This window comes from Canis lupus, chromosome 11, assembly GCF_003254725.2.
Source record: "Canis lupus dingo isolate Sandy chromosome 11, ASM325472v2, whole genome shotgun sequence".
NCBI classification, from domain to species: Eukaryota; Metazoa; Chordata; class Mammalia; order Carnivora; family Canidae; genus Canis; species Canis lupus.
In genome coordinates this window covers 48729318-48737558 of record NC_064253.1, presented here as the reverse complement: position 1 = coordinate 48737558, position 8241 = coordinate 48729318, and positions in this window count along the sequence as shown.

The window sequence follows — 8241 nt, the reverse complement described above, 5'->3', positions numbered from 1 at the left end:
AGTGTAGCTGCAGATGCCCCTAAGAAGCAAAATTCTTTATTCAAGGCATGTGTGCCCCCAAATAAAAATTTCTTGTTTGATAGACATTAGATTTAAAATTGGAGTTCAAAAAAAAAAAAATAAAAAAAAATAAAATAAAATTGGAGTTCATATGTAACAATACTTGGGGTTATGAAAATTGATAATTTTCATACTGGTTATTCCCTTAAATAATAACTGGTGATTCCAGTTGTGAATGTCCTTCTAAATCTGTCATGCAAAAGAATCTTTGCAAAGTTCAGTTCATGGATTTCATTTGACCAGGGTTCACTCTGTATCTGTGTGCAATCGAGTACAGATTTAACCAATCATATTAGGTTTTAGAGAAAAGGAAAATGTTGGGTAAGGCAGTCTCAGGGGCAGTCTCTGAGCCAGTGCCCCATGGTCTGAATAACAGTGGGCCTTGGGCCTGGAACCCTTCCTTACTAAGGGATAGATCCTCACAGCTTGTGTGGGACTTGGTACTTTGTATGAAAATACGTTTTTGTGTTTCAGACTCAGTGTGTACTCTTTGTTCTATTTAAACATGTGCATCAACTCCACTGCTGTTGTCCACTATAGGAAAGGAATAGGTCCTCTGTTCTTTGTCATAAGAGGGAGTAGCCAAACACTATCACAATAGATTAGGTTTCCTCTATTTAGATTTAATATTCAATTAGAACTTTTTCTATACTGCTTTTTCATTACCTAATATTGGGGGGATTAATTCATATTGTAGGAATCAATATTAATTCTTTTTATTGCTGATTCATTTTATGAATGTATATTAATGCACATTTTTAATGAAAATTTATACTTTATTTTCATCCTTTTTTGATGGATGTATGTGGTGTTTTAGTTCTTGGATATGATGAATAAGGGTGTCATACATTTCCATTTGCTTTGAATTATAAGTCCTCCAATATTTTTCCTCATTTAAAAGTGCATTTTGGTGGGGTGCCTGGGTGGCTCAGTTGGTTGGGTGTCTGGCTCTTGATTTTGGGTCATGATCTTGGGATCCTGGGATTGAGCCCTGAATTAGGCTCCATGCAGAGTCTGCTTGTCCCTTTCCATCCTCCCAACTTGTTCTTGCTCTCCCTCTCTCAAATAAATAAAATAATTAAAAAATTATTTTGGCTATTCCAGGTTTTTTCATCTTCGTGTACATTTAAAAATTTTTTTGGTCTATTTCTTTTAAATAGGCTGCTCAAGTTTTGATAGTGAATTGCATTTGGTCTATATATTGAGGAGATGAACAACTTAATAATTCTTAGTCTTTAAATCAAGGGACATGGCATATCTACTTTTTCTTTAATTTCTTTCAGTAATGTTTCATAATTTTTAGTATATCTTTCAAATCTTTTGTTAGATTTATTCCCAGATGTTTGTTATTCTGATGGTATTGCAAATAATACTTTAAATGTTCTAAGTTTCTATTGCTTGAGTGTGTAAAAACAATACTTTTGACTTTGTATTTCATGGCTTTGCTAAATTCCTTTTTCTTATAATAGTTACAGATTCCTTTGGACTTTCTGTGTACAAATTATGTTGGAGCAAGGCAGAAATATTCATTCCAAATACTTCTATTTATTTTTTTACTGTGGCTACTAGCCAGCACAATAGTGAAAGAAAAAGAAATAACTACCCACAAATAAATAAACATGAACATGAAGCTGTCACTATTTTAAAATGATGTGATTATGTTCATTTAACGTTTGCTACATCTTTTTGGAAAGGAATTTACTTTTCATTTTTTTTCTCAATATATGTATAAGCTAGATCTCAAATTTTCACAGAGCTGTATATTGTCTCTCATAAAATATGTGATGTTTTAATTATCACATAAAGTAGACAATTACTTTAGAAAGGCAAGGCAACAGTAGAAGAATTCTGTGATTCAGAGATTATAGTATAAATGGAATAGATGGAGAGTCTTACTTAGTAACTCGAAAAAACAGAGTAGTGTTCATAGGAAGAGTAATAATACTACAGATCTGGGTTGAGATAATTACTGCAAAGAATAGGATTGACTTGGTTTGAGAAAATATTGTAAGAGAAGGAGGAGACTGCACATGGGAAGGAATGGAACATAAGTAGTAGGGAAAGTTATTATATATTTGTAAGTTACAAGAGAGGAAACAGCTTTTCTGCTGTTTTAGCTTGTAAAAAAAAATTATATGTGAGTCACAGGCTCATTAGTACCATTTCAGTGGTTCAATAAATTCAGAGCTTGGGGACACCTTGGTGGCTCAGCAGTTGAGCCTCTGCCTTTGGCTCAGGGTGTGATCCCAGAGTCCCCAGATCAAGTCCCATATTGGGGTCCTTGCATAGAGCCTGTTTCTCCTATCTCTGCCTCTCTCTTCATCTCTCATGAATAAGTAAATAAAATCATTAAAAACATACATTTTTAAATAAATTCAGAGGTTGGTTTTGAAACTTTAAAAACGTTTGTGTGCTGTAATCATCATTGTAATTTGGGTCCTTGGACATCTTTGTGCAATTATTATCTTCTTTTTGATGTGGAAATTAACTCACAAAGAAGATCACTAACATGCCCAAAGTCAATAATTTGAAAGTAGAACTAGAATTCAAATTCTGGTCTGTATTCTCTCCTCTCTGAAATGCCAACAAAATTGACAAAAGAATTTTTTAAAAATATTGAAATGAGGCTTTGGGTTGGGTTTATAAAATTTATTTCATGCTCACTATTATATAAAGCTCTATTCCCTTAAGCAGAAAAATGTACAGGGAGTATTAAATGTTCACTTGTGGTGCCAGTGGCTAAAATTGTTTATGAATAATATATTTATGTGTGTCAAACCAGCGATAGGGCACCTGACCTACTTTCTAAATGTCAAATGTTATTTTGAGGGTTTAAGCATTTGAAGCTTCAGAGTTGCCTATTTTATAGGTTTTAGACGGGACTTGTAGAGGGATTTCATGATTGAACACATTGAAACTGTTACTTAAGGCATATTAATAAAAGCACCAAAGGAGAAATTGCTTTGAACTCACTAGGCAAGAAAAGGAAATAGAGTATATGCTTGAAGATGACATTTAGATTGAAAAAGGGAATTAAATTTGCACACACAAACATACACACATATCCCTGTAACAAAGCCACCCTGATTTCTCTTCTAGTGTACTTTGGCTTCTATATTAATATTCGTGTTATGGATACATAATTTCTATTATACTTGGAAGAAAATTTTGATGTTATTCAGTTGAGGTGTCTATTGAGTATAGAAACACTTATAAATTAAAAAGAGGATTTTAATTACATTTATTTGCAATAAGGAAACAAGATGCCATTTTAGTATAAATGAAAGGAAGTTCTATTATAAATCAGCAGGACTAAATCTAAGTCCCAAGGAATTATATAAGCTAAAGCAAATATATACTTTATTTTAATATGGGTCTGGACTAATAAAATGATGACAATTCTAGATCATATTATTAGGGAAAATAATTTTAATCAAGTGTATTATATACCTTTGGTGGTAGGCAATCATATTTATTCACAAAATATATATTTTTTAAGATTTATTCATTTTAGAGAAAGGGAGGGGGTGCAGAGGGAGAAGAAGAGGGATGGGGGAAACTCCCAAGTAGACTGCCCACGGAGCATGAAGCTTGGTGTAGGGCTCTATCCCATGACCCTGAGATCATGACCTGAGCCGAAGCCAAGAGTCAGACACTTGACTGACTGAGCCACCCACAAAATATTTCTTAATGTTATTGTCAGAGGAAAACTGGGGGGTGAGCTATTGGTATAAGAAAGACATTTGTTTACCTTCAGGTTTTTCATCTATCAAATGAGAATACTGTTATTTACTATACAAAAATTTTTGGGAGAAGATAGAGAATTAAATAAAATAAATTATATGAACACATTTTTTTGAGCCCTTCAGCTTTTACTTCATTTATAAATTCTACTCATAAGTATTATTTATACATTTAATTCATTAAGTTACTAAGTATTTTTCTGTGCTAGAAAGTAGGAATGCAGTATTGACCAAGGTGAAGTTCCAGCATCTGTGGAACTTATATTCTCTTGAAGGAAACAGACACGCCAAATTGTGCAATCAATTATTTATAATTGTGCTATTGCTTAGAAGGACAAAGTTCTCATATGGATTAGGCAGGTAGTGAAGGTGATCTTGAGGAGGTGACACTTGGGATGAACTCTGAAGGTTGAGTTAGAATTAATTAGACAGAGAGGGAAGCAGCTCCAAGCAGAAGAAAGGGCAGGTTCCAATGCTCTGAGGTAGGAAAAATAAGTGTGTATTATGGAAAAAAAATGTGAATGTGAGGCTGGTTGTCAGATAATACAAAAAGAGTGGCTTAAAATCAAGCTGGTGAAGTAGGCTGGGGTGTCCTTGACAGATCCATGTATCAGAACAGTGAGGATCTTCTGAAGGTTTTTAAGCAGAAATGTGGAATGATCCAGTATGTATTTTAAAGGAGCTCCCTGGCTACACTTTGGAAAGTGAACTGGAGAATAGTAGGAATGGATTCAGTTAAGTCAATTTAGAGGCTGCTTGAGTTGACCAAGTAAGAAATGATGGTAGCCAGACCAGTGTGGTGACAGGAGAGATACAGAAAGACATCCTGCAAGAGGTCACTGCAATTGCCATTGCTATTGATAAAAATGCAACTCTGTGTTAAGGATGATTGGATTTCACAGTGATACCTTAAGCCTAAATGTACTTTAATCTATAATGCTTTGATTATTGAGGTCAAAATGAGCTGAGTGAAGGTCCTTTTTGCTATCATTTATTCATAAATGTATAAGCATGGGTGGAAACAAAGGATGGGTATAAAGAAAAGTCACATTATTTAATATGAACAGCCCCCACATAGATGGCATTAAAGATTAGGGAACTTTCATTTTTATCAGCTACCAGATGATAAATAGTTTGCTTGGAATTTCTGAAATTTAGGTTTGGCCCTCTGCTTTGGGGAGCATAATCTAAGTTCAGAGCCTTTCTCTAAATTTTATGTAGGGGGAAGTGATCTTTTGAGGTAAGGTAAAAAGTCTTCTGCTAATTGTTTGTATAGATAAAAATGACTTACTTGTAGACATTTATTACTATGTCTCTCTCTTTTTTTTTTAAATTTTTTTATTTATTTTTATTTATGATAGTCACAGAGAGAGAGAGAGAGAGGGGGGCAGAGACACAGGCAGAGGGAGAAGCAGGCTCCATGCACTGGGAGCCCGTTGTGGGATTCGATACCGGGTCTCCAGGATTGCGCTCTGGGCCAAAGGCAGGCACCAAACCGCTGTGCCACCCAGGGATCCCTACTATGTCTCTCTAAGGTATTTCCTGATATAGTTGAATATTTACTAAGAAGTCTACTTGAGAGGTCAAAACTGGGGAACATGGATATAGGTTGGGTAAATGTAAGCCTTGCCTGAGAAAGTAGGCCTGTTTAACATGCAAGTAAAGAAAAAAAAAATCCAGATCCTTGGGATTGAAAGACAAATCATATTAAGCAATAGAACATGGTTTTTACTTTCTACAGAAGCCAAAGAAAGATTATTTTTATGTTCCACTTACAATACTATAAAATTTACATTTATATTTAAGATCATGGAGTATAATCAGAAGTGCAGCAGAGATGAAGTGGTCTTGGCTCAAATTCCTTTAGAGGAATTTACATTCTCCAAGAGGGCACAAGTCAAGGTGAAATCAAGCAGAAGATGAATAAGAAGAAAAAAACCATCTCAGTAGTCTTTTAGGGGGATGTGCCCCTCCCCTAGGAGTGACAGTCCCTCCAAGTGCTGAACTCTCAGGCCACATGATCCTTTGAGGGGACAAAAGGTCACCTTCCTCAAATGCTTCTGAATCTAACTGTCTTCAGGCATAGAAAATTTCCCAGAGGAATACACTCCATTTTCCAGGCTGCAGCACACTTGTGGTTCAAGGCTTATCAAAAGCTTAAGAGAAGTGAGTGACATCATGAAAGTGGCAGTGTAAGGACCTCTAGAAATTCACCCTTCCACAAAAGTAATGAAAAAAAAAGTCAAGTATATCAGGATTACATTTTTCAAAACTCTGGAAATTGACCAAAGACTTGTAGCAACCTGGGAATAGTTATTCAAGAAAAATGGCTGACTCTCAGTAAGAACAGCAAGGAAACCTCGAAGTTAGGAATAAAGATTTATCTTCAGTATTTTCGTTCTGATAGTGAACACAAACATCATAGGTGAACTTTTATCACATATTGTACTGATCTATATTTAAGTATTTAAGACTGAATTTTTGTACATTGCTGGTAAAGTTATTTTAGGATTGGCAAAGGAAAGAAAAACCACAGAAAGACTATTTATGAAAGCTACATGAACATACTAAAGCAAAATTGGACTAAAAAAAGACGCAAGGTCAGCCCAAGACAGGAGAATGGTCAGCTCTGGGAAACATTAGAAAACATTGCTCAAACAAAACCAGATAAACAAAACAAAGAAGGAAGCTTTTTGAGGCTGCCTCATATTACTAAGTTGCTGAGAACATGAATTAAATAAAACAAGAACTTCAAGATTGTATGTGAATGGGCGGGGGTGGGTAGGTGTATGGACAGAATTAGGTAAAACTGGAGATGAGAGAGTTATGGAAATGATTCAAGCAATACATACAGGACTAATTAAAAACTTACACAGATCAAGGGACAGAACAGAAACAGTTGAACACTAACTTAAGCACAAAGGGAAATCTGGAAATAATTGCAGTGAATACTGAGGGAAAACAAAGAGTAAGGCACAATAGACATTAGAAAAAAAGATAAGATAATAATTATGGAGACAAAGACAAATCATTATGAGTTTTTAATGTCCCTGAAGTTAAAAAGACCATAAAACAGGACAAAAAAACTACCAAGAGATATTTACTATTATAATGAAGAACTAAACATACATTTATAAAATGTACTCTCCATTTTGGGGAAAAACTCACCATGCAAGATTTGTCATTGAGATACTGTTTTTAAAGTTACAAAGGTCTGGTTTTCTATTTTAATGACAAGCTAAAAAAATCAGTTGGAAAATAAATATAAATTATTAGAAATGTGGGCAAAGAATGGAAAACAGGGTGATCCCTGGGTAGCTCAGAGGTTAAGCGCCTGCCTTCGGCCCAGGGTGTGATTCTGGAGTCCCGGGATTGAGTCCCGCATCGGGCTCCCTGTGTGGAGCCTGCTTCTCCTTCTGCCTGTGTCTCTGCCTCTTTCTCTCTCTCTCTCTGTCTCTCATGAATAAATAAATAATTTTTTTAAAAGGAATGGAAAACAGTATTGTAAAAGGTAAAAAAAATATATAAAAAGATATGAACCATAAACTTTCTTGGTAATTTAAGAAGTTTTATATTAAACTATGAAAAACTATTATCAGGTTTGCAAAAATTGAAAAAGTTTGAAAATACATAATTCTGCTGTATATAGAAAAGCATACATTCTCATAAACTGTTGGTCGGGGAATAAATTTAAGTAACTGAGTGGAAGATTTGAAAATGGCTATCAGATTTGATCATGCCATTGAGGGAGAGCTCTTAATTAGAGAAATCCATTATGTAGGGGGAGGAAAAGCATGAAGGTTAGCTAGGATGAATGAATAAAACCCGGGCATTAGGAAACTGACAGACTAGGGGAGAGGAAAAAAACAAGACAAAAAATAAAGTGGGAGAAATGCAACTGGAATATTTGCCTAATTTTAAGCACAAGAATGAAGCTGGCTAAGCAGGTAGATAAAAGGCTCAGCCCAAGCTTCATTGTGTAAACTACAAACACTTGCTTTGCTGAGTGGCCTGGCTTCATAATTATAGCAGTAGAGGAAAACAAGTAATGAGCAAACAAAAGAAAAACAAATATAGAAGTGAGTTTTCCAGTAATGAAGGGCAGAGCATTTTAATTAGCTCTACCTTAGGGTCAGCTTTGGGGTAGGAGATATAGGGGAGGATTGGAAAGGAATAAGGTCAAGAATGATGAGTGTGATTAAGCATACAAAGATGAACTGCACGTGCATGCATCAGGAAGCAAGGATGTTTGCTGGCAGATTGGCTCATTACTTCTCCCCTAGATTGCTATAGTCATTAATATGAGTTGAAGTGATATACAGGTATTGATAGTCATTTGCCTATATCCATATCTTCATATGTTGTTATTCTCTAATTAGCTATATCACCAAAAGAAGGCCTACCCTTTTAGAAAATTAAAAGATGGAGTGTTTGGGTC